Source organism: Stenella coeruleoalba (assembly GCF_951394435.1).
Source record: "Stenella coeruleoalba genome assembly, chromosome: 4".
In the NCBI taxonomy this organism is placed as follows: domain Eukaryota; kingdom Metazoa; phylum Chordata; class Mammalia; order Artiodactyla; family Delphinidae; genus Stenella; species Stenella coeruleoalba.
Genome location: NC_137149.1, coordinates 90,145,714 through 90,173,473, shown reverse-complemented (window position 1 = coordinate 90,173,473; position 27,760 = coordinate 90,145,714). Strand labels below are relative to the sequence as shown.

General features: G+C 44.4%; 1 long non-coding RNA gene across 50 annotated transcripts in view; it reads right to left on the bottom strand.

Annotated features, from left to right (window-relative positions):
- LOC307185334 overlaps positions 1-27,760 on the bottom strand; it is a 3,778,167-nt gene that overhangs the window by 136,773 nt on the left and 3,613,634 nt on the right. For 49 of the 50 annotated variants that reach the window (XR_013827964.1, XR_013827965.1, XR_013827990.1 and 46 more), the window contains one exon: positions 12,061-12,146. The exons of the other annotated variant lie outside the window; for it this stretch is intronic. This is a non-coding gene — a long non-coding RNA (uncharacterized lncRNA). The remainder of the gene's footprint in view (positions 1-12,060; positions 12,147-27,760) is intronic. 50 annotated transcript variants of the gene reach the window in all.

The following is a 27,760-nucleotide window of genomic DNA, read 5'->3' as shown; positions in this document are numbered from 1 at the left end:
GTAATTCACAAACCTGCAGAGTTATAAATGACAGCTATCATCCAAAAATATACTGAAGTAAGGCTGCCAAGAGGACTTGAAAGCGGGGCAGAATTGCAGGAAACCAATTTCAGGAGGTAGACTGGAATTGCATTGAAAGCATAGGAAAAGAGGCAGAACGTCCACAATGATGCACTTGGCCAAAAAGGGCATATGCGTTTTTTCCTGAATATATTCAGGAAAAAACGCATACGCCCTTTTTGGCCAACCAAGCAAGCTTGCAAAGGAAATCTGCACTACAATGAAGTCTCACTTCCCCCCGGTCAAAAGGGCCATCTGAAAAAAGTGTAAAATCCAGAAAGGCAGGACAGGCCATGGAGAACTGGGAGCCTTGTTATGCTGATGGGCGGGATGTAAATTGCCAACAACCACTCGGGAGAAGTGTATGGTGTTTCCTGAAACATCTAAAAAACAAAGCAACAGAACCTAGGGCACTTCCACTTATGGTCCTATAGCTTACGGAAATTAAAATCAAAAAGACACAGCCACCCCAAAGTTTGGAACGGCTCTGTTTACAAGAACCTCGTTTACAGTACAAGTTCAACATCGCAGAAAGTGAAAAATGGATAAAGAAGTTGTGGTATTTACTTACAAAGCAATATCACTCAGCAATGAAATCTATGTCATCAGGCCCTTAGCAGCACAATGAGTGGATTCAGGTATGATGATTCTAACTGAAATAAGTCACACAGAAAAAGAAACATCATAAGATATCAGTAATACACGGAATGTAAACTTGGCTACACAGGAACTGAATTACAGAACAGAACAGGGTCTCAAATTTAGAAAACCAACTTATGCTTGCTTAAGGGGAAAGGTGAGTTGGGGTGCTGCATAAAACCAGAGATTGAAATGAGCACAGATAAAGTTCCTTAAGCCAAATATGGAATAGACAAGAGCTACTCCTTGCTCAACGAAATGGACTCAACACCGCATATTAAACGTCTAAGAATGTACCTGACTAGTAAGTATCTTAAAACCTATGGATTGCTATGTCTCCGAAAGAGAATCAAGCATGTGTACAGGGGCATAAACGCAGCAGTGATAGGATTGGAGAGGTTCGGTGAGCAAATGAAGACCCTTTGAAGTCATATTGCATGGTACCCATTCCACGGGTTTCAACTACCCAGGTTTAAGGTATTCTTCCTTCAGCTAAAACATGCATGTGGAACCTAGAGTATGATCAACCATGTGATCGGGAGACGTGTTCAAATATGTCTCAGTTTTCGTACCCTGGTACTCGGGTGCAACATTCCAGACGCTTTACTAACACTCTCCCAACTTGGAGAGTCAGTCCCTTTAACCTCTTGTTTGGCCCAGTTTGCAATTTCTGCGGAAGATGAACAGGAATAGCGAGAACCAATGAGAGGCTAGCTGGAGGTGTCTGGACGGGCAAATTTAACTCTCATTTCCCACCAGGAAAAGGAATTAACCAAAGGCTCAGCATGCAGTACCAGAACCAGATTAGGGCCTGAAGCCATCCTGCGGTGTTACGGCCAGGTCACAAGAAAGCGAGTTGAAGAAAGGAGCTCAGGGGCACTGTAATTCACAAACCTGCAGAGTTATAAATGACAGCTATCGTCCAAAAATAGACTGAAGTAAGGCTGCCAAGAGGACTTGAAAGCGGGGCAGAATTGCAGGAAACCGATTTCAGGAGGTAGACTGGAATTGCATTGAAAGCATAGGAAAAGAGACAGAACGTCCACAATGATGCACTTGGCCAAAAAGGGCGTATGCGTTTTTTCCTGAATATATTCAGGAAAAAACGCATACGCCCTTTTTGGCCAACCAAGCAAGCTTGCAAAGGAAATCTGCACTACAATGAAGTCTCACTTCCCCCCCGGTCAAAAGGGCCATCTGAAAAAAGTGTAAAATCCAGAAAGGCAGGACAGACCATGGAGAACTGGGAGCCTTGTTATGCTGAAGGGCGGGATGTAAATTGCCAACAACCACTCGGGAGAAGTGTATGGTGTTTCCTGAAACATCTAAAAAACAAAGCAACAGAGCCTAGGGCAGTTCCACTTATGGTCCTATAGCTTAGGGAATTTAAAATCAAAAAGACACAGCCACCCCAAAGTTTGGAACGGCTCTGTTTACAAGAACCTCGTTTACAGTACAAGTTCAACATCGCAGAAAGTGAAAAATGGATAAAAAAGTTGTGGTATTTACTTACAAAGCAATATTACTCAGCAATGAAATCTGTGTCATCAGGCCCTTAGCAGCACAATGAGTGGATTCAGGTATGATGATTCTAACTGAAATAAGTCACACAGAAAAAGAAACATCATAAGATATCACTAATACACGGAATGTAAACTTGGCTACACAGGAACTGAATTCCAAAACAGAACAGGGTCTCAAATTTAGAAAACCAACTTATGCTTGCTTAAGGGGAAAGGTGAGTTGGGGTGCTGCATAAAACCAGAGATTGAAATGAGCACAGATAAAGTTCCTTAAGCCAAATATGGAATAGACAAGAGGTACTCCTTGCTCAACGAAATGGACTCAACACCCCATATTAAACACCTAAGAATGTACCTGACTAGTAAGTATCTTAAAACCTATGGATTGCTATGTCTCCAAAAGAGAATCAAGCGTGTGTACAGGGGCATAAACGCAGCAGTGATAGGATTGGAGAGGTTCGGTGAGCAAATGAAGACCCTTTGAAGTCATATTGCATGGTACCCATTCCACGGGTTTCAACTACCCAGGTTTAAGGTATTCTTCCTTCAGGTAAAACATGCATGTGGAACCCAGAGTATGATAAACCGTGTGATCGGGAGACGTGTTCAAATATGTCTCAGTTTTCCTCCCCTGGTACTCGGGTGCAACATTCCAGACGCTTTACTAACACTCTCCCTACTTGGAGAGTCAGCGCCTTTAACCTCCTGTTTGGCCCAGTTTGCAATTTCTGCGGAAGATAAACAGGAATAGGGAGAACCAATGAGAGACTAGCTGGAGGTGTCTGGACGGGCAAATTTAACTCTCATTTCCCACCAGGAAGAGGAAATAACCAAAGGCTCAGCGTGCCGTGCCGGAACCAGATTAGGGCCTGAAGCCATCCTGCGGTGTTGCGGCCAGCTCACAAGAAAGCGAGTTGAAGAAAGGAGCTCAGGGGCACTGTAATTCACAAACCTGCAGAGTTATAAATGACAGCTATCGTCCAAAAATATACTGAAGTAAGGTTGCCAAGAGGACTTGAAAGCAGGGCAGAATTGTAGGAAACCGATTTCAGGAGGTAGACTGGAATTGCATTGAAAGCATAGGAAAAGAGGCAGAACGTCCACAATGATGCACTTGGCCAAAAAGGGCGTATGCGTTTTTTCCTGAATATATTCAGGAAAAAACGCATACGCCCTTTTTGGCCAACCAAGCAAGCTTGCAAAGGAAATCTGCACTACAGTGAAGTCTCACTTCCCCCCGGTCAAAAGGGCCATCTGAAAAAAGTGTAAAATCCAGAAAGGCAGGACAGGCCATGGAGAACTGGGAGCCTTGTTATGCTGATGGGCGGGATGTAAATTGCCAACAGACACTCGGGAGAAGTGTATGGTGTTTCCTGAAACATCTAAAAAACAAAGCAACAGAGCCTAGGGCACTTTCACTTATGGTCCTATAGCTTAGGGAAATTAATATCAAAAAGACACAGCAACCCCAAAATTTGGGATGGCTCTTTTTACAGGAATCTCTTCTACGGCACAAGTTAAATATCCCAGAGAGCAAATAATGGATAAAGAAGTTGCGGTACTTCTGTACAACAGAATACCACTCAGCAATGAAATCTATGTCACCAGGCCCGTACCAGCATAATGAGTGGATTGAGGCACGATGATTCTAAGTGAAATAAGTCACACAGAAAAAGAAACATCATAAGGTATCACTAATACACGGAATGTGATCTTGGCTACACATGAACTGAATTACAAAACAGAACAGGGTCTCAAGTTTAGAAAACCAACTTATGCCTGCTTAAGGGGGAAGGTGAGTTGGGGTGCTGCATAAAAGCAGAGTTTGAAATTAGCACAGATACCGTTCCATAAGCCAAATATGTAATAGACAAGAGCTACCCCTTGCTCAACGAAATGGATTCAACAATGAGGTATCACCTCACACCTGGTAGAATAGGCATCATTGAAAATCTACAAACAAAAAATGCTGGAAAGGGTGTGGAGAAAAGGAACCCTCTTCCACTATTGTTGGGAATATAAATTGATACAGTCATTATGGAGAACAATATGGAATTTCTTAGGAAACTAACAATAGAATTACCATATGATACAGCAATCCCAGTACTGGACATATACCCAGACAAAACCATAAATCAAAAAGAGTCATTCACCGCAATGTTCATTGCATCACTATTTACAATATCGAGGTAATGGAAGCAACCTAAATGCCCACAGACAGACGAATGCATAAAGCTGTGGTACATATATAAAATGGAATATTACTAAGCCATGAAAAGGAATGAAATTGGGTCATTTGTAGAGACGTCGATGGATCTAGAGACTGTCATACAGAGTGAAGTAAGTCAGAAAGAGAAAAACAAATCTTGTATATTCATGCATATATGTGGAACCTAGAAAAACTGTACAGGTTAACCATTTTGCAAGGCATAAATAGAGCAACAGATGTAGACAACAAACGTATGGACAACAAGGGGGGAAAGCTGTTGGGGGGGTGGTGGTGGGAGGAGTTGAGAGACTGGGATTGGCATGTATACATTTATATGTATAAAATAGATAACCAATAAGAACCTGCTGTATAAAAATATAAAATAAAATTCAAAATTAAAAAGAAATAAAATTTAAAAAATAAAACAGAAAAAACAATTATTCCCTGCACATACATGTATTTATATGAATAAATTATTTCCATGCTTATATCTGTAAATACAAAAAAGAGGAATAAAATCTACCTTGAACCAAAAACGAAAAAGAGAAAAAAAACACAGAACCCACCAGTTACACAGAGGAAAACCGTATCAGGGCACTTGCTCCAGTTGTAAACAATTCTGAAGTTGGTCAGTGGTGGGGAATCGTCTCCCATTCAGCCAGCAGCCCCCACGCAACAAGCGTCCTCATTGCAAAGCTGGGGCACCGTGCCGAGGCATCTGTGAGTAAACGTGAGCTGAGCCCCAGGCCAGTTGCTGCTGAACTATTCCCACCCGTCCCAGGTAAAACACCTGAATATATACAAGGACTTGAAAGCCTAGAGGAAGGGCCATAGAGCCACACGAGTGACAGCATGCCGGCCGACTTGGTGCCTGCAGGCCAGCCAGGATGGTCCTGGCCCTGGGTGCTCTTCTGGAAGATTTCCATTTCCCTGCCTGAGATATCCATCCTGTCCCTGCCCCCACTGCTTTTTTCCTTCCTCACCTCTGCCCAGGGAGAAATTCCAGCAGCAGGTATGGGTGACACATCCTCTTCTTTAGCAGGTGGCAGCCTGGCAACTGCTGCAGAAAGTCCAGCAGAGCCCCACTCACACTGGGCCACCCACAAAGCCGTGGCCTCTCACTCCCTCCCACCAGCCCAGCCCGGAGACTGCTGACAGGGCAGAGAAAATGGCGTCAGGCACGGCTGCAGGGGCTCTTGCTGCCTGGAGTGGTATTTATATTGATCTCAACCCAGGCACACCTGGGGAGGGCTGGCCGGCACGGTAAGGCTGCCCAGGTCAGCCAATCATCACCCCTCAGGGGCTCACAGTTGCAGAAAATGGAACTTGCTGAACCGGCCAGGTCCAAGGAACAGGTGTGGGCTCCTGAGAGTCAGGATAGACAAGGGGCTGCAGCTTTGGCTTGTTTTCTAATCATTTTATCTGGCCCATGAGTGGGAGACAACTTCAAGAAAACCCTCTCCTAATGAGAGGAACCCAGGAGTCAGGGAGAGGAGGGGTGGGTGGTGGTTGGAGACAGAGGCCTGGTGCCCCGGGTGCAGTGGAAGTCTCTGGAAGACCAGGTGGAGGGAGGCCTCACGGAGTGATGCCCAGGGTCACAGACCTGTCGCAGCTGCTGTTTGTTAGTTCAAGTCCTGCTCTGAGGTGCTCTGTGTCAGCTCTGAGCGACAGGTGAGCTGGGGGTGCTCTGCAATGAGGGCTATGTGCACGGTTCCTGTGTGCCCAGCCCTGCCACGGTACCTGCAAGGGTAGCTCTGTATCCTGGGAGGGGCCTGACCACGAGAGCCCCGTGGGCTGGGGTGGGGGTGGGGTACCTGCACAGGTGAGCTCCATATTCTGGGATTGGTCTGACCACGAGAGCCCCATGGGCCGCTGGGGACCTGGTAAAGGATGTCAGGACACTCAGTGAAGCCACCGAAGATATACCTCCAGTTGCTCCTAATTCCTACACCCTGCTGGTCATTCTACCAACCACCAGGACATGGTATTCTGTATTAGTCTTCAATGATGCCTTCTTTTGTATTCCATTAGTCCCAGAGTCACAAGAAATTTTGGCTTGTGAGTGGCAGGACTCAACATACAACTAAAACAATACTTCCGGGCCGTCTGGCCCCAAGGGTGCAAAAATTCCCACACCATCTTTGGGGAAAGCTTAGCTAAAGACCTAAAAGTTCTACCTCTGGAAAAGGAAACCCTCCTTCAATATGCAGACGACATTCTGATCACCAGCCCTACTAAGGAGGCCTCTGAACTACCAAGCCAATAAAGGATAGAAGTTGTCCAAGAAAAAGCTCAAATATCACAGACTGCGGTGACCTGCCTGGGCTTCATTCTCACAGAAGGTCAGAGAAGCCCATCCCAGGAAAGGGAAGAAACCATTTTCAGCCTTACCCCTTTCTAAAACTAGAAGACAGCTTAGGGGTTCCTGGGGAGGCCAGGGTTTGCTGCTTCTGGATCCCTAGCTACAGTCTACTAGCTGGGCCTCTATATGAAACACTGAAAGGAAAAGATGATGATCCTTTTGAATAGAATCCAGAAGTGGCCTTTCAAGAATGGAAAGAGCAGTCAATTCAGACCCTTGCCCTGGAACTCCCTAATTTAGCTAAACCCTTTGACCTTTACATTCCCGGTGAAAGGTGAATCGCCATTGGAGAATTAGTGCAAAAACTGGGACCACTTGAAATGGAACAATGCAAGAATGCCATCCAGGTAGGATAAACTACGGTCACTAAGGGGCTTGGCCCACTGCCACATCTGGCCAAGATACTGGCGGTATCTAAAAACCTGGAAATCAGCAGCCCAAAAGGCCACCTCCCTCCTAAGGGAAAAGGACCCCACGTGGTGATCCTAACCACCAACCATGCCCTGAAGTTGCAGGGTTCGCTCCGTGGGCACACCGACCTCGAGTGAGGAGGCCCTCCAACTCCAACATCCAGAGAGATAACCGGGGGCAACAGGGCACCATGACGACTCGTGTGAACATCACTTGACCTGGAGTTTCTCTCATAAAACAACAAGAGTGTGTCCCAAAAGAGTAGACTACTGCTTGCAGGACTTACTGCACCCAGAGGGGAGCTAATAATCTTGGCGGGGGAACAGTATACCACACTGTCACCATAGAAAAGCCTACAGACACCGTGATGATGGTGGCCAATAAGACCGGCTGGACTCCTGTTTACTTCAAAAGGCTGTTGACTCAGTAGCCATCATGGTCCTTGATCACCACTGACCCTGGACTGTCTGGGAGTTGAGCGGGCAGGGCTCTGACACCTGGTGCTGTTTGTACGTTAATTCAGGGGCCTAATTGAAGAAAGCGCAGACTACTGGTCAGAGCATCTAGGCTGGCAGAGACGGTCAGCCTAAGGTGGCCGAACAAATGTGGGGCGGGGTGAAACCGGCCCCCACAGCGTCTCTGCACATCTCTTTCCTGGACCCTTAAAGGTCATTAGAATCTATAACACTTCCAATGCTGGTGCTCAGGTGGACGAGCAGGGAGGCAGGGGTCCTGGGGACAATCAACGTCACCGGGAGGCTGCTGGGGAGAAGCTCTGACCCTCGCCCCAGGGTATGAGGGCTCCCAACTCAGCACTCAGCAGTTACAGAAGAAGGGTCTGCACCCTCAGCACTCCAAGAATGAGGAACGGGACAAAAGGCAGAGGAGGGGTTTGTCCCCAGCAAAGCCCATTAAAAATCCCTGGGAGATAAAAATAGAATCTGGGCAATAAAGTCAAGTCTAACCTTTTTTATCCTTTGTGCTTTGTCTAATTTCACGTGCTCCTAGGGTCCCGCATGCAGAGGTTCCACACCCGGCACTTCAGACCAGATTTCCTAGTGCAGAATGGCTGGGTCGACACCTCAGCTCCTGGGGCCCAGTGCAGACTCCACGATATAGAGCCTGAGCTACAGCCAACCCGGCCCTCGAGAGCTCCGCCGCCTCCCTCCCTCCCACTGACTCTGACAGGATCTCTACACAGCAGCCCAGCCCACAGCCCACGGGGTAGTGCATGCTCTCACCTCTCCATTCTCTGATCAAAATATAAAGTTTCCTTTGCTTGTGAACCAAACTCAGTCTCGATCTGTTGGCCCCAATGACACTGGGCAGGGGGACACTTGTTGGGGTCCACTCTGGAGGATCAGTAACAGAAATTGAGACTATTGTAACCTCAATGAACAGATGTGTGAGCCAAACTGTAGTTAACATAGAACAGTGTATAAGGCTCGGGTAAAATAAGATGTTTTTAACACTTCCATTTGATATTTCCATCACTTTTTATAAGCAAGTTCAGTGAAAAGGTTTGTCTTATTTGTCAGGTCAATATTAGAGAAACGAAGTGATTTCTTTCCAAGGATGTACAGCTAATAATCTTGGTTAAACCTTCAATCTTGTTTTAAATGCTTTTCCATTGAAAATGATACCTCTCTTTCAGCTCCCCCATTTCTGAGAAGTATAAAATCTTATAATTTATTATTACCAAAGGGGAAAGGTGGGAGGAGGGATAAATTAACAGTTTGGAATTAACACATACACACTGCTATGTATAAAATAGATCATCAACAAGGAACTACTGTATAGCACAGGGAACTACACTCAACATTTTGCAATAACCTATAAGGGGAAATAATCTGAAAAAGAATAGATATTTTTATTGACATCATCTATCAATGACAGTTAAAGTGTAGCCTAAGGGAAGCTGGTGGTGAGTGCTTCTGAACCTGAAGACTTCAATCATCTAAAGTTTGGACTCTGCCTACTTCCCAAGGCCCTTAATGAACATATGTGTAGCCGTAGCTTAAAAAATTCCCCAGTTTGGGTTTCGGGGAGACACTGATTTTGAAAAAGCCCTGGTGTTCTCCTTACATGAATGGGACTCTTCCTACTGCTAAAACATGTCTGTCACACCCTGAGGATGGTATACCGTCTGATCGGGAAGAGTTTGGAAAAGGCATCTCATCTCCTCATCTCCTGGTGCTCGGGTTCACCCCTCCAGCATCTTTACTAACAGTCTCCCCACTTGGAGATGTCAGCACTGTCAACATCCTGTTGCGTACAGTTTGGAATTTGTCCAGAGGATGAAGCGGAAGGATGAGGAACAATGAGAGACAAGTCCTAGGTGTTCAGACAGGCACATGTCACTCTAATTTCCAATCAGGAAGACGAATTGACCAAAGGCTAGGGTTGCCCATGGAAACAGTATAGGGCTTGAGGAAATCCCGCTGCTTTGTGGCCAGTTCCCATAAACACGAGTTGAACAATGGAACTCAGGGGCAGTAAAATTCACAAAACTGCAGAGTTGAAAATATCCATCACTGAAAAATGTCTTGAGGAAAGTCAGAGAAAAGGACTTGTAAGCAAGGGAGAATGGCAGGAAAGGGATTTGAGGAGGTAGAAAGGACTCGCCATTAAGCACAAGAAAAGGAGCTGAACATTGCCAACATTGCAGTTGGCCAAAAAGGGTGTATGCGTTCTTTTCTGTATATATTCAAGAAAAGGGCATACACTTTTTTAGCCAACCAAACAGGTGGGCACTGGAAGTCAATACCACAAAAGATATCACTTCGCATCAGTCAGAAGAGCCATCCTCATAAAGCGTAAACAACAGAAATGCAGGACAGGGCAACGAGAAGAGGGAGCCCTGTGAGACTTATAGTGGAAATGTATATTGCCAACGGCCATTCTGGAGAAGTGTATTGTGTTTACTAAAGCATCTACAAAATGAGCTACAGAGCATAGGGCACTTGCACTCATGGGCGTATATCTTGGGAAAAACAAAAATCGAGAGGACACAGGCACCCCAATGTTTACCCCCTCTCTGTTTAAAAGATCCTCGACTAGGATATAACTTAAATGTCTCTGGAGGGAAAAAATGGATAGAGATGTGGTACTTAGGTAGAGTGGAATATTATTCAGCCTGGAAATCAATGAAATATGGCCAGTTGTAACAACTCCGGAGGAGTTACGTATGATCATTCTAAGTGACAGAATTCAAAAAGAAAAAGACACATATCATAAGATATCACTTAAAGGTGGAATCCAAAATGGCTACACATGAAATAAATTACAAAACAAAAACATAGTCAAATATGTAGAAAACACGCATAAGGCTGCTAAACGGGAAAGGTGGGGAGGGGTGAGGCATCATCCAGGAGGTTGAAATTAGCAAAGATACCATTCCAAATACCAAACTGATAATCAACAAGGCCTACACGGTAGCTAAAAGAACTGCACTCAGCACACTCAAGTCACCGGAAAAGAATATATACGACTGGTAAGAATCTGAAAAAGAATTTATTGATGTCTCTCTGTACGTGAATCAAGTGGATGTACAGCAGCAAGAAACAGAGCTTTGAAAATCAGCTGTAACCAATATAGTAATAAATTGAAAAAAATAAACGACAGAGAGACAGAGAAAACCTCTTACAACTTTTCCTCAGGGACGGTGATGCAACATGGATTGAACACATCTAGACCCACAGCAGGATGAGACATAAGGCTGGAAACTGTTTGCGCTAAGAGAAATGTGAGGTTGGGTGAGGAAATGCACACCCTTTAAAGTAATACTACCTGGTACCCATTCAATGGGTCCCAAATCTGCAGGTTCAAGGGATCTTCCTACAGCTAAAACATGCATGGAAAACCCAGAGGACTGTACACCATGTGATCGGGAGATGTGTCTAAAATGCACCTCATTTATCCTCTCCTGGTGCTCCTGTTCACCATTCCAGCCACGCTACTTAGAATCTCCCCACTTGGAGAATCAGCACATTTAAACTTCTGTTTCACACATTTTGCAAATTGTGAGGAGGATGAACGGGAAGGGGGGGAACCAATGAGAGAAGAGTTGTAGGGGTTTGGACGGGCACATATCACTCTAATTTCCCATTAAGAGTAAGAATTAAAGGAAGGCTCAGCCTGCCTCGCCGGAGCCAAAATAGGGCCTGAAGCAATCCTGCGAGTTTGAGGCCAGCTCACAAAAGAGCAACTTAAAAAATGGAGCTCAGGGTCACTGCAATTCACAAACCTGCAGAGTTATAAATGAAAACTAACGTCCAAAAATATGTTGAGGTAAGGCAAAGAAGAGGATCTGAATGCAAGACAGAATTGCAAGAAACAGATTTCAAGAGATAGATTGGACTCATCTTTAACGCACATGAAAAGCGGCAGAATTTCGACAATGATGCAGTTGGCCCAAAAGGGCGTATGCGTTTTTTCCTGACTATATCCAGGAAAAAACGCATACGCACTTTATGGGCAACGAAGCAAGCAAGCAATGCAAATGTGCACAACAAAGAAGTCTCACTTCCCACCGGTCAAAAGGGCCATCCTAAAAAATTGTAAAAACCAGAAATGCAGGACAGGCCATGGAGAACTGGGAACCTTGTTATGCTGATGGGCGGGATGTAAATTGCCAACAGACACTCGGGAGAAGTGTATGGTGTTTCCTGAAACATCTAAAAAACAAAGCAACAGAGCCTAGGGCACTTCCACTTATGGTCCTATAGCTTAGGGAAATTAAAATCAAAAAGACACAGCCACCCCAAAGTTTGGGACGCCTCTGTTTACAACAACCTCATTTACCGTACAAGTTTAATATCACAGAAAGTGAAAAATGGATAAAGAACTTGTGGTACTTACGTACAATGCAGTATCACTCAGCAATGAAATCTATGTCATCAGGACCGTAGCAGCATAATGAGTGGATTCAGGTACGATGATTCTAAATGAAATAAGTCACACAGAAAAAGAAACATCATAAGATATCACTAATACACGGAATGTAAACTTGGCTACACAGGAACTGCATTCCAAAACAGAACAGCGTCTCAAATATAGAAAACCAACTTATGCTTGCTTAAGGGGAAAGGTGAGTTGGGGTGCTGCATAAAACCAGAGATTGAAATGAGCACAGATAAAGTTCCTTAAGCCAAATATGGAATAGACAAGAGCTACTCCTTGCTCAACGAAATGGACTCAACAACCCATATTAAACGCCTAAGAATGTACCTGACTAGAAAGTATCTTAAAACCTATGGATTGCTATGTCTCCAAAAGAGAATCAAGCGTGTGTACAGGGGCATAAACGCAGCAGTGATAGGATTGGAGAGGTTCGGTGAGCAAATGAAGACCCTTTGAAGACATATTGCATGGTACCCATTCCACGGGTCTCAACTCTCCAGGTTTAAGGTATTCTTCCTTCAGCTAAAACATGCATGTGGAACCCAGAGTATGATAAACCGTGTGAACGGGAGACGTGTTCAAATATGTCTCAGTTTTCCTCCCCTGGTACTCGGGTGCAACATTCCAGACGCTTTACTAACACTCTCCCCACTTGGAGAGTCAGCGCCTTTAACCTCCTGTTTGGCCCAGTTTGCAATTTCTGCGGAAGATGAACAGGAATAGGGAGAACCAATGAGAGACTAGCTGGAGGTGTCTGGACGGGCAAATTTAACTCTCATTTCCCACCAGGAAGAGGAAATAACGAAAGGCTCAGCGTGCCGTGCCGGAACCAGATTAGGGCCTGAAGCCATCCTGCGGTGTTGCGGCCAGCTCACAAGAAAGCGAGTTGAAGAAAGGAGCTCAGGGACACTATAATTCACAAACCTGCAGAGTTATAAATGACAGCTATCGTCCAAAAATAGACTGAAGTAAGGCTGCCAAGAGGACTTGAAAGCAGGGCAGAATTGCAGGAAACCGATTTCAGGAGGTAGACTGGAATTGCATTGAAAGCATAGGAAAAGAGGCAGAACGTCCACAATGATGCACTTGGCCAAAAAGGGCGTATGCGTTTTTTCCTGAATATATTCAGGAAAAAACGTATACACCCTTTTTGGCCAACCAAGCAAGCTTGCAAAGGAAATCTGCACTACAATGAAGTCTCACTTCCCCCCGGTCAAAAGGGCCATCTGAAAAAAGTGTAAAATCCAGAAAGGCAGGACAGGCCATGGAGAAGTGGGAGCCTTGTTATGCTGATGGGCGGGATGTAAATTGCCAACAGACACTCGGGAGAAGTGTATGGTGTTTCCTGAAACATCTAAAAAACAAAGCAACAGAGCCTAGGGCACTTCCACTTATGGTCCTATAGCTTAGGGAAATTAAAATCAAAAAGACACAGCCACCCCAAAGTTTGGGACGCCTCTGTTTACAAGAACCTCGTTTACCGTACAAGTTCAATATCACAGAAAGTGAAAAATGGATAAAGAACTTGTGGTACTTACGTACAATGCAGTATCACTCAGCAATGAAATCTATGTCATCAGGCCCGTAGAAGCATAATGAGTGGATTCAGATACGATGATTCTAAATGAAATAAGTCACACAGAAAAAGAAACATCATAAGATATCACTAATACACGGAATGTAAACTTGGCTACACAGGAACTGCATTCCAAAACAGAACAGGGTCTCAAATTTAGAAAACCAACTTATGCTTGCTTAAGGGGAAAGGTGAGTTGGGGTGCTGCATAAAACCAGAGATTGAAATGAGCACAGATAAAGTTCCTTAAGCCAAATATGGAATAGACAAGAGCTACTCCTTGCTCAACGAAATGGACTCAACACCCCATATTAAACGCCTAAGAATGTACCTGACTAGTAAGTATCTTAAAACCTATGGATTGCTATGTCTCCAAAAGAGAATCAAGCGTGTGTACAGGGGCATAAACGCAGCAGTGATAGGATTGGAGAGGTTCGGTGAGCAAATGAAGACCCTTTGAAGACATATTGCATGGTACCCATTCCACGGGTCTCAACTCTCCAGGTTTAAGGTATTCTTCCTTCAGCTACAACATGCATGTGGAACCCAGAGTATGATCAACCGTGTGAACGGGAGACGTGTTCAAATATGTCTCAGTTTTCCTCCCCTGGTACTCGGGTGCAACATTCCAGACGCTTTACTAACACTCTCCCCACTTGGAGAGTCAGCGCCTTTAACCTCCTGTTTGGCCCAGTTTGCAATTTCTGCGGAAGATGAACAGGAATAGGGAGAACCAATGAGAGACTAGCTGGAGGTGTCTGGACAGGCAAATTTAACTCTCATTTCCCACCAGGAAGAGGAAATAACCAAAGGCTCAGCGTGCCGTGCCGGAACCAGATTAGGGCCTGAAGACATCCTGCGGTGTTGCGGCCAGCTCACAAGAAAGCGAGTTGAAGAAAGGAGCTCAGGGACACTATAATTCACAAACCTGCAGAGTTATAAATGACAGCTATCGTCCAAAAATAGACTGAAGTAAGGCTGCCAAGAGGACTTGAAAGCAGGGCAGAATTGCAGGAAACCGATTTCAGGAGGTAGACTGGAATTGCATTGAAAGCATAGGAAAAGAGGCAGAACGTCCACAATGATGCACTTGGCCAAAAAGAGCGTATGCGTTTTTTCCTGAATATATTCAGGAAAAAACGTATACATGCTTTTTGGCCAACCAAGCAAGCTTGTAAAGGAAATCTGCACTACAATGAAGTCTCACTTCCCCCCGGTCAAAAGGGCCATCTGAAAAAAGTGTAAAATCCAGAAAGGCAGGACAGGCCATGGAGAACTGGGAGCCTTGTTATGCTGATGGGCGGGATGTAAATTGCCAACAGACACTCGGGAGAAGTGTATGGTGTTTTTTACTGAAACATCTAAAAAACAAAGCAACAGAGCCTAGGGCACTTCCACTTATGGTCCTATAGCTTAGGGAAATTAAAATCAAAAAGACACAGCCACCCCAAAGTTTGGGACGTCTCTGTTTACAAGAACCTCATTTACAGTACAAGTTCAACATCACAGAAAGTGAAAAATGGATAAAGAAGTTGTGGTATTTACTTACAAAGCAATATCACTCAGCAATGAAATCTATGTCATCAGGCCCTTAGCAGCATAATGAGTGGATTCAGGTACGATGATTCTAACTGAAATAAGTCACACAGAAAAAGAAACATCATAAGATATCACTAATACACGGAATGTAAACTTGGCTACACAGGAACTGCATTCCAAAACAGAACAGGGTCTCAAATTTAGAAAACCAACTTATGCTTGCTTAAGGGGAAAGGTGAGTTGGGGTGCTGCATAAAACCAGAGATTGAAATGAGCACAGATATAGTTCCTGAAGCCAAATATGGAATAGAAAAGAGCTACTCCTTGCTCAACGAAATGGACTCAACACCCCATATTAAAGGCCTAAGAATGTACCTGACTAGTAAGTATCTTAAAACCTATGGATTGCTATGTCTCCAAAAGAGAATCAAGCACGTGTACAGGGGCATAAACGCAGCAGTGATAGGATTGGAGAGGTTCGGTGAGCAAACGAAGACCCTTTGAAGACATATTGCATGGTACCCATTCCACGGGTCTCAACTCTCCAGGTTTAAGGTATTCTTCCTTCAGCTAAAACATGCATGTGGAACCCAGAGTATGATCAACCGTGTGAACGGGAGACGTGTTCAAATATGTCTCAGTTTTCCTCCCCTGGTACTCGGGTGCAACATTCCAGACGCTTTACTAACACTCTCCCCACTTGGAGAGTCAGCGCCTTTAACCTCCTGTTTGGCCCAGATTGCAATTTCTGCGGAAGATGAACAGGAATAGGGAGAACCAATGAGAGACTAGCTGGAGGTGTCTGGACGGGCAAATTTAACTCTCATTTCCCACCAGGAAGAGGAAATAACCAAAGGCTCAGCGTGCCGTGCCGGAACCAGATTAGGGCCTGAAGACATCCTGCGGTGTTGCGGCCAGCTCACAAGAAAGCGAGTTGAAGAAAGGAGCTCAGGGACACTATAATTCACAAACCTGCAGAGTTATAAATGACAGCTATCGTCCAAAAATAGACTGAAGTAAGGCTGCCAAGAGGACTTGAAAGCAGGGCAGAATTGCAGGAAACCGATTTCAGGAGGTAGACTGGAATTGCATTGAAAGCATAGGAAAAGAGGCAGAACGTCCACAATGATGCACTTGGCCAAAAAGGGCGTATGCGTTTTTTCCTGAATATATTCAGGAAAAAACGCATACGCCCTTTTTGGCCAACCAAGCAAGCTTGCAAAGGAAATCTGCACTACAATGAAGTCTCACTTCCCCCCGGTCAAAAGGGCCATCTGAAAAAAGTGTAAAATCCAGAAAGGCAGGACAGGCCATGGAGAACTGGGAGCCTTGTTATGCTGATGGGCGGGATGTAAATTGCCAACAGACACTCTGGAGAAGTGTATGGTGTTTCCTGAAACATCTAAAAAACAAAGCAACAGAGCCTAGGGCACTTCCACTTATGGTCCTATAGCTTAAGGAAATTAAAATCAAAAAGACACAGCCACCCCAAAGTTTGGGACGCCTCTGTTTACAAGAACCTCGTTTACCGTACAAATTCAATATCACAGAAAGTGAAAAATGGATAAAGAACTTGTGGTACTTACGTACAATGCAGTATCACTCAGCAATGAAATCTATGTCATCAGGCCATTAGCAGCGCAATGAGTGGATTCAGGTACGATGATTCTAACTGAAATAAGTCACACAGAAAAAGAAACATCATAAGATATCACTAATACACGGAATGTAAACTTGGCTACACAGGAACTGAATTCGAAAACAGAACAGGGTCTCAAATTTAGAAAACCAACTTATGCTTGCTTAAGGGGAAAGGTGAGTTGGGGTGCTGCATAAAACCAGAGATTGAAATGAGCACAGATAAAGTTCCTTAAGCCAAATATGGAATAGAGAAGAGCTACTCCTTGCTCAATGAAATGGACTCAACACCCCATATTAAACGCCTAAGAATGTACCTGACTAGTAAGTATCTTAAAACCTATGGATTGCTATGTCTCCAAAAGAGAATCAAGCATGTGTACAGGGGCATAAACGCAGCAGTGATAGGATTGGAGAGGTTCGGTGAGCAAATGAAGACCCTTTGAAGTCATATTGCATGGTACCCATTCCACGGGTTTCAACTACCCAGGTTTTAGGTATTCTTCCTTCAGCTAAAACATGCATGTGGAACCCAGAGTACGATGAACCATGTGATCGGGAGACGTGTTCAAATATGTCTCAGTTTTCGTACCCTGGTACTCGGGTGCAACATTCCAGACGCTTTACTAACACTCTCCCGACTTGGAGAGTCAGCGCCTTTAACCTCCTGTTTGGCCCAGTTTGCAATTTCTGCGGAAGATGAACAGGAATAGCGAGAACCAATGAGAGACTACCTGGAGGTGTCTGGACGGGCAAATTTAACTCTCATTTCCCACCAGGAAGAGGAATTAACCAAAGTTTCAGCGTGCCGTGCCGGAACGAGATTTGGGCCTGAAGCCATCCTGGGGTGTTGCGGCCAGGTCACAAGAAAGCGAGTTGAAGAAAGGAGCTCAGGGGCACTGTAATTCACAAACCTGCAGAGTTATAAATGACAGCTATCGTCCAAAAATAGACTGAAGTAAGGCTGCCAAGAGGACTTGAAAGCGGGGCAGAATTGCAGGATACCGATTTCAGGAGGTAGACTGGAATTGCATTGAAAGCATAGGAAAAGAGGCAGAACGTCCACAATGATGCACTTGGCCAAAAAGGGCGTATGCGTTTTTTCCTGAATATATTCAGGAAAAAACGCATACGCCCTTTTTGGCCAACCAAGCAATCTTGCAAAGGAAATCTGCACTACAATGAAGTCTCACTTCCCCCCGGTCAAAAGGGCCATCTGAAAAAAGTGTAAAATCCAGAAAGGCAGGACAGGCCATGGAGAACTGGGAGCCTTGTTATGCTGATGGGCGGGATGTAAATTGCCAACAGACACTCCGGAGAAGTGTATGGTGTTTCCTGAAACATCTAAAAAACAAAGCAACAGAGCCTAGGGCACTTCCACTTATGGTCCTATAGCTTTGGGAAATTAAAATCAAAAAGACACAGCCACCCCAAAGTTTGGAACGGCTCTGTTTACAAGAACCTCGTTTACAGTACAAGTTCAACATCGCAGAAAGTGAAAAATGGATAAAGAAGTTGTGGTATTTACTTACAAAGCAATATCACTCAGCAATGAAATCTGTGTCATCAGGCCCTTAGCAGCACAATGAGTGGATTCAGGTATGATGATTCTAACTGAAATAAGTCACACAGAAAAAGAAACATCATAAGATATCAGTAATACACGAATGTAAACTTGGCTACACAGGAACTGAATTACAGAACAGAAATAGGGTCTCATATTTAGAAAACCAACTTATTCTTGCTTAAGGGTAAAGGTGAGTTGGGGTGCTGCATAAAACCAGAGATTGAAATGAGCACAGATAAAGTTCCTTAAGCCAAATATGGAATAGACAAGAGCTACTCCTTGCTCAACGAAATGGACTCAACACCGCATATTAAACGCCTAAGAATGTACCTGACTAGTAAGTATGTTAAAACCTATGGATTGCTATGTCTCCGAAAGAGAATCAAGCATGTGTACAGGGGCATAAACGCAGCAGTGATAGGATTGGAGAGGTTCGGTGAGCAAATGAAGACCCTTTGAAGTCATATTGCATGGTACCCATTCCACGGGTCTCAACTCTCCAGGTTTAAGGTATTCTTCCTTCAGCTAAAACATGCATGTGGAACCCAGAGTATGATCAACCATGTGAACGGGAGACGTGTTCAAATATGTCTCAGTTTTCTTCCCCTGGTACTCGGGTGCAACATTCCAGACGCTTTACTAACACTCTCCCCACTTGGAGAGTCAGCGCCTTTAACCTCCTCTTTGGCCCAGTTTGCAATTTCTGTGGAAGATGAACAGGAATAGCGAGAACCAATGACAGACGAGCTGGAGGTGTCTGGACGGGCAAATTTAACTCTCATTTCCCACCAGGAAGAGGAATTAACCAAAGGCTCAGCGTGCCGTGCCGGAACCAGATTAGGGCCTGAAGCCATCCTGCGGTGTTGCGGCCAGCTCACAAGAAAGCGAGTTGAAGAAAGGAGCTCAGGGGCACTGTAATTCACAAACCTGCAGAGTTATAAATGGCAGCTATCGTCCAAAAATATACTGAAGTAAGGCTGCCAAGAGGACTTGAAAGCGGGGCAGAATTGCAGGAAACCGATTTCAGGAGGTAGACTGGAATTGCATTGAAAGCATAGGAAAAGAGGCAGAACGTCCAAAATGATGCACTTGGCCAAAAAGGGCGTATGCGTTTTTTCCTGAATACATTCAGGAAAAAACGCATACGCCCTTTTTGGCCAACCAAGCAAGCTTGCAAAGGAAATCTGCACTACAATGAAGTCTCACTTCCCCCCGGTCAAAAGGGCCATCTGAAAGAAGTGTAAAATCCAGAAAGGCAGGAAAGGCCATGGAGAACTGGGAGCCTTGTTATGCTGATGGGCGGGATGTAAATTGCCAACAGACACTCGGGAGAAGTGTATGGTGTTTCCTGAAACATCGAAAAAACAAAGCAACAGAGCCTAGGGCACTTCCACTTATGGTCCTATAGCTTAGGGAAATTAAAATCAAAAAGACACAGCCACCCCAAAGTTTGGGACGCCTCTGTTTACAAGAACCTCGTTTACCGTACAAGTTCAACATCGCAGAAAGTGAAAAATGGATAAAGAAGTTGTGGTACTTACGTACAATGCAGTATCACTCAGCAATGAAATCTATGTCATCAGGCCCGTAGCAGCATAATGAGTGGATTCAGGTACGATGATTCTAACTGAAATAAGTCACACAGAAAAAGAAACATCAAAAGATATCACTAATACACGGAATGTAACCTTGGCTACATAGGAAATGAATTCCAAAACAGAACAGGGTCTCAAATTTAGAAAACCAACTTATGCTTGCTTAAGGGGAAAGGTGAGTTGGGGTGCTGCATAAAACCACAGATTGAAATGAGCACAGATAAAGTTCCTTAAGCCAAATATGGAACAGACAAGAGCTACTCCTTGCTCAACGAAATGGACTCAACACCCCATATTAAACGCCTAAGAATGTACCTGACTAGTAAGTATCTTAAAACCTATGGATTGCTATGTCTCCAAAAGAGAATCAAGCATGTGTAAAAGGGTCATAAACGCAGCAGTGATAGGATTGGAGAGATTCGTTGAGCAAATGAAGACCCTTTGAAGTCATATTGCATGGTACCCATTCCACGGGTCTCAACTCTCCAGGTTTAAGGTATTCTTTCTTCAGCTAAAACATGCATGTGGAACCCAGAGTATGATGAACCGTGTGATCGGGAGACGTGTTCAAATATGTCTCAGTTTTCGTCCCCTGGTACTTCGGTGCAACATTCCAGACGCTTTACTAACACTCTCCCCACTTGGAGAGTCAGTGCCTTTAACCTCCTGTTTGGCCCAGTTTGCAATTTCTGCGGAAGATGAACAGGAATAGCAAGAACCAATGAGAGGCTAGCTGGAGGTGTCTGGACGGGCAAATTTAACTCTCATTTCCCACCAGGAAGAGGAAATAACGAAAGGCTCAGCGTGCCGTGCCGGAACCAGATTAGGGCCTGAAGCCATCCTGCGGTGTTGCGGCCAGCTCAAAAGAAAGCGAGTTGAAGAAAGGAGCTCAGGGGCACTGTAATTCACAAACCTGCAGAGTTATAAATGACAGCTATCGTCCAAAAATAGACTGAAGTAAGGCTGCCAAGAGGACTTGAAATCGGGGCAGAATTGCAGGAAACCGATTTCAGGAGGTAGACTGGAATTGCATTGAAAGCATAGGAAAAGAGGCAGAACGTCCACAATGATGCACTTGGCCAAAAAGGGCGTATGCGTGTTTTCCTGAATATATTCAGGAAAAAACGCATACGCCCTTTTTGGCCAACCAAGCAAGCTTGCAAAGGAAATCTGCACTACAATGAAGTCTCACTTCCCCCCGGTCAAAAGGGCCATCTGAAGAAAGTGTAAAATCCAGAAAAGCAGGACAGGCCATGGAGAACTGGGAGCCTTGTTATGCTGATGGGCGGGATGTAAATTGCCAACAGACACTCTGGAGAAGTGTATGGTGTTTCCTGAAACATCTAAAAAACAAAGCAACAGAGCCTAGGGCACTTCCACTTATGGTCCTATAGCTTAAGGAAATTAAAATCAAAAAGACACAGGCACCCCAAAGTTTGGGACGCCTCTGTTTACAAGAACCTCGTTTACCGTACAAATTCAATATCACAGAAAGTGAAAAATGGATAAAGAACTTGTGGTACTTACGTACAATGCAGTATCACTCAGCAATGAAATCTATGTCATCAGGCCCGTAGCAGCACAATGAGTGGATTCAGGTACGATGATTCTAACTGAAATAAGTCACACAGAAAAAGAAACATCATAAGATATCACTAATACACGGAATGTAAACTTGGCTACACAGGAACTGAATTCGAAAACAGAACAGGGTCTCAAATTTAGAAAACCAACTTATGCTTGCTTATGGGGAAAGGTGAGTTGGGGTGCTGCATAAAACCAGAGATTGAAATGAGCACAGATAAAGTTCCTTAAGCCAAATATGGAATAGAGAAGAGCTACTCCTTGCTCAATGAAATGGACTCAACACCCCATATTAAACGCCTAAGAATGTACCTGACTAGTAAGTATCTTAAAACCTATGGATTGCTATGTCTCCAAAAGAGAATCAAGCATGTGTACAGGGGCATAAACGCAGCAGTGATAGGATTGGAGAGGTTCGGTGAGCAAATGAAGACCCTTTGAAGTCATATTGCATGGTACCCATTCCACGGGTTTCAACTACCCAGGTTTTAGGTATTCTTCCTTCAGCTAAAACATGCATGTGGAACCCAGAGTATGATCAACCATGTGATCGGGAGACGTGTTCAAATATGTCTCAGTTTTCGTACCCTGGTACTCGGGTGCAACATTCCAGACGCTTTACTAACACTCTCCCGACTTGGAGAGTCAGTCCCTTTAACCTCCTGTTTGGCCCAGTTTGCAATTTCTGCGGAAGATGAACAGGAATAGCGAGAACCAATGAGAGGCTAGCTGGAGGTGTCTGGACGGGCAAATTTAACTCTCATTTCCCACCAGGAAGAGGAATTAACCAAAGGCTCAGCGTGCCATGCCGGAACCAGATTAGGGCCTGAAGCCATCCTGCGGTGTTGCGGCCAGGTCACAAGAAAGCGAGTTGAAGAAAGGAGCTCAGGGGCACTGTAATTCACAAACCTGCAGAGTTATAAATGACAGCTATCGTCCAAAAATAGACTGAAGTAAGGCTGCCAAGAGGACTTGAATGCGGGGCAGAATTGCAGGAAACCGATTTCAGGAGGTAGACTGGAATTGCATTGAAAGCATAGGAAAAGAGGCAGAACGTCCACAATGATGCACTTGGCCAAAAAGGGCGTATGCGTTTTTTCCTGAATATATTCAGGAAAAAACGCATACGCCCTTTTTGGCCAACCAAGCAAGCTTGCAAAGGAAATCTGCACTACAATGAAGTCTCTCTTCCCCCCGGTCAAAAGGGCCATCTGAAAAAAGTGTAAAATCCAGAAAGGCAGGACAGGCCATGGAGAACTGGGAGCCTTGTTATGCTGATGGGCGGGATGTAAATTGCCAACAACCACTCGGAAGAAGTGTATGGTGTTTCCTGAAACATCTAAAAAACAAAGCAACAGAACCTAGGGCACTTCCACTTATGGTCCTATAGCTTAGGGAAATTAAAATCAAAAAGACACAGCCACCCCAAAGTTTGGAACGGCTCTGTTTACAAGAACCTCGTTTACAGTACAAGTTCAACATCGCAGAAAGTGAAAAATGGATAAAGAAGTTGTGGTATTTACTTACAAAGCAATATCACTCAGCAATGAAATCTGTGTCATCAGGCCCTTAGCAGCACAATGAGTGGATTCAGGTATGATGATTCTAACTGAAATAAGTCACACAGAAAAAGAAACATCATAAGATGTCAGTAATACATGGAATGTAAACTTGGCTACACAGGAACTGAATTACAGAACAGAACAGGGTCTCAAATTTAGAAAACCAACTTATGCTTGCTTAAGGGTAAAGGTGAGTTGGGGTGCTGCATAAAACCAGAGATTGAAATGAGCACAGATAAAGTTCCTTAAGCCAAATATGGAATAGACAAGAGCTACTCCTTGCTCAACGAAATGGACTCAACACCGCATATTAAACGCCTAAGAATGTACCTGACTAGTAAGTATGTTAAAACCTATGGATTGCTATGTCTCCGAAAGAGAATCAAGCATGTGTACAGGGGCATAAACGCAGCAGTGATAGGATTGGAGAGGTTCGGTGAGCAAATGAAGACCCTTTGAAGTCATATTGCATGGTACCCATTCCACGGGTTTCAACTACCCAGGTTTTAGGTATTCTTCCTTCAGCTAAAACATGCATGTGGAACCCAGAGTACGATGAACCATGTGATCGGGAGACGTGTTCAAATATGTCTCAGTTTTCGTACCCTGGTACTCGGGTGCAACATTCCAGACGCTTTACTAACACTCTCCCGACTTGGAGAGTCAGTGCCTTTAACCTCCTGTTTGACCCAGTTTGCAATTTCTGCGGAAGATGAACAGGAATAGCGAGAACCAATGAGAGAGTACCTGGAGGTGTCTGGACGGGCAAATTTAACTCTCATTTCCCACCAGGAAGAGGAATTAACCAAAGTTTCAGCGTGCCGTGCCAGAACGAGATTTGGGCCTGAAGCCATCCTGTGGTGTTGCGGCCAGGTCACAAGAAAGCGAGTTGAAGAAAGGAGCTCAGGGGCACTGTAATTCACAAACCTGCAGAGTTATAAATGACAGCTATCGTCCAAAAATAGACTGAAGTAAGGCTGCCAAGAGGACTTGAAAGCGGGGCAGAATTGCAGGATACCGATTTCAGGAGGTAGACTGGAATTGCATTGAAAGCATAGGAAAAGAGGCAGAACGTCCACAATGATGCACTTGGCCAAAAAGGGCGTATGCGTTTTTTCCTGAATATATTCAGGAAAAAACGCATACGCCCTTTTTGGCCAACCAAGCAATCTTGCAAAGGAAATCTGCACTACAATGAAGTCTCACTTCCCCCCGGTCAAAAGGGCCATCTGAAAAAAGTGTAAAATCCAGAAAGGCAGGACAGGCCATGGAGAACTGGGAGCCTTGTTATGCTGATGGGCGGGATGTAAATTGCCAACAGACACTCCGGAGAAGTGTATGGTGTTTCCTGAAACATCTAAAAAACAAAGCAACAGAGCCTAGGGCACTTCCACTTATGGTCCTATAGCTTTGGGAAATTAAAATCAAAAAGACACAGCCACCCCAAAGTTTGGAACGGCTCTGTTTACAAGAACCTCGTTTACAGTACAAGTTCAACATCGCAGAAAGTGAAAAATGGATAAAGAAGTTGTGGTATTTACTTACAAAGCAATATCACTCAGCAATGAAATCTGTGTCATCAGGCCCTTAGCAGCACAATGAGTGGATTCAGGTATGATGATTCTAACTGAAATAAGTCACACAGAAAAAGAAACATCATAAGATATCAGTAATACACGAATGTAAACTTGGCTACACAGGAACTGAATTACAGAACAGAAATAGGGTCTCAAATTTAGAAAACCAACTTATTCTTGCTTAAGGGTAAGGGTGAGTTGGGGTGCTGCATAAAACCAGAGATTGAAATGAGCACAGATAAAGTTCCTTAAGCCAAATATGGAATAGACAAGAGCTACTCCTTGCTCAACGAAATGGACTCAACACCGCATATTAAACGCCTAAGAATGTACCTGACTAGTAAGTATGTTAAAACCTATGGATTGCTATGTCTCCGAAAGAGAATCAAGCATGTGTACAGGGGCATAAACGCAGCAGTGATAGGATTGGAGAGGTTCGGTGAGCAAATGAAGACCCTTTGAAGTCATATTGCATGGTACCCATTCCACGGGTTTCAACTACCCAGGTTTTAGGTATTCTTCCTTCAGCTAAAACATGCATGTGGAACCCAGAGTATGATGAACCATGTGATCGGGAGACGTGTTCAAATATGTCTCAGTTTTCATACCCTGGTACTCGGGTGCAACATTCCAGACGCTTTACTAACACTCTCCCGACTTGGAGAGTCAGTGCCTTTAACCTCCTGTTTGGCCCAGTTTGCAATTTCTGCGGAAGATGAACAGGAATAGCGAGAACCAATGAGAGACTAGCTGGAGGTGTCTGGACGGGCAAATTTAACTCTCATTTCCCACCAGGAAGAGGAATTAACCAAAGTTTCAGCGTGCCGTGCCGGAACGAGATTTGGACCTGAAGCCATCCTGTGGTGTTGCGGCCAGGTCACAAGAAAGCGAGTTGAAGAAAGGAGCTCAGGGGCACTGTAATTCACAAACCTGCAGAGTTATAAATGACAGCTATCGTCCAAAAATAGACTGAAGTAAGGCTGCCAAGAGGACTTGAAAGCGGGGCAGAATTGCAGGATACCGATTTCAGGAGGTAGACTGGAATTGCATTGAAAGCATAGGAAAAGAGGCAGAACGTCCACAATGATGCACTTGGCCAAAAAGGGCGTATGCGTTTTTTCCTGAATATATTCAGGAAAAAACGCATACGCCCTTTTTGGCCAACCAAGCTATCTTGCAAAGGAAATCTGCACTACAATGAAGTCTCACTTCCCCCCGGTCAAAAGGGCCATCTGAAAAAAGTGTAAAATCCAGAAAGGCAGGACAGGCCATGGAGAACTGGGAGCCTTGTTATGCTGATGGGCGGGATGTAAATTGCCAACAGACACTCGGGAGAAGTGTATGGTGTTTCCTGAAACATCTAAAAAACAAAGCAACAGAGCCTAGGGCACTTCCACTTATGGTCCTATAGCTTAGGGAATTTAAAATCAAAAAGACACATCCACCCCAAAGTTTGGAACGGCTCTGTTTACAAGAACCTCGTTTACAGTACAAGTTCAACATCGCAGAAAGTGAAAAATGGATAAAGAAGTTGTGGTATTTACTTACAAAGCAATATCACTCAGCAATGAAATCTGTGTCATCAGGCCCTTAGCAGCACAATGAGTGGATTCAGGTATGATGATTCTAACTGAAATAAGTCACACAGAAAAAGAAACATCATAAGATATCAGTAATACACGAATGTAAACTTGGCTACACAGGAACTGAATTACAGAACAGAACAGGGTCTCAAATTTAGAAAACCAACTTATTCTTGCTTAAGGGTAAAGGTGAGTTGGGGTGCTGCATAAAACCAGAGATTGAAATGAGCACAGATAAAGTTCCTTAAGCCAAATATGGAATAGACAAGAGGTACTCCTTGCTCAACGAAATGGACTCAACACCGCATATTAAACGCCTAAGAATGTACCTGACTAGTAAGTATCTTAAAACCTATGGATTGCTATGTCTCCGAAAGAAAATAAAGCATGTGTACAGGGGCATAAACGCAGCAGTGATAGGATTGGAGAGGTTCGGTGAGCAAATGAAGACCCTTTGAAGTCATATTGCATGGTACCCATTCCACGGGTTTCAAGTACCCAGGTTTAAGGTATTCTTCCTTCAGCTAAAACATGCATGTGGAACCTAGAGTATGATCAACCATGTGATCGGGAGACGTGTTCAAATATGTCTCAGTTTTCGTACCCTGGTACTCAGGTGCAATATTCCAGACGCTTTACTAACACTCTCCCGACTTGGAGAGTCAGTGCCTTTAACCTCCTGTTTGGCCCAGTTTGCAATTTCTGCGGAAGATGAACAGGAATAGCGAGAACCAATGAGAGGCTAGCTGGAGGTGTCTGGACGGGCAAATTTAACTCTCATTTCCCACCAGGAAGAGGAAATAACCAAAGGCTCAGCGTGCCGTACCGGAACCAGATTAGGGCCTGAAGCCATCCTGCGGTGTTGCGGCCAGCTCAAAAGAAAGCGAGTTGAAGAAAGGAGCTCAGGGGCACTGTAATTCACAAACCTGCAGAGTTATAAATGACAGCTATCGTCCAAAAATAGACTGAAGTAAGGCTGCCAAGAGGAGTTGAAAGCGGGGCAGAATTGCAGGAAACCGATTTCAGGAGGTAGACTGGAATTGCATTGAAAGCATAGGAAAAGAGGCAGAACGTCCACAATGATGCACTTGGCCAAAAAGGGCATATGCGTTTTTTCCTGAATATATTCAGGAAAAAACGCATACGCCCTTTTTGGCCAACCAAGCAAGCTTGCAAAGGAAATCTGCACTACAATGAAGTCTCACTTCCCCCCGGTCAAAAGGGCCATCTGAAGAAAGTGTAAAATCCAGAAAAGCAGGACAGGCCATGGAGAACTGGGAGCCTTGTTATGCTGATGGGCGGGATGTAAATTGCCAACAGACACTCTGGAGAAGTGTATGGTGTTTCCTGAAACATCTAAAAAACAAAGCAACAGAGCCTAGGGCACTTCAACTTACGGTCCTATAGCTTAAGGAAATTAAAATCAAAAAGAC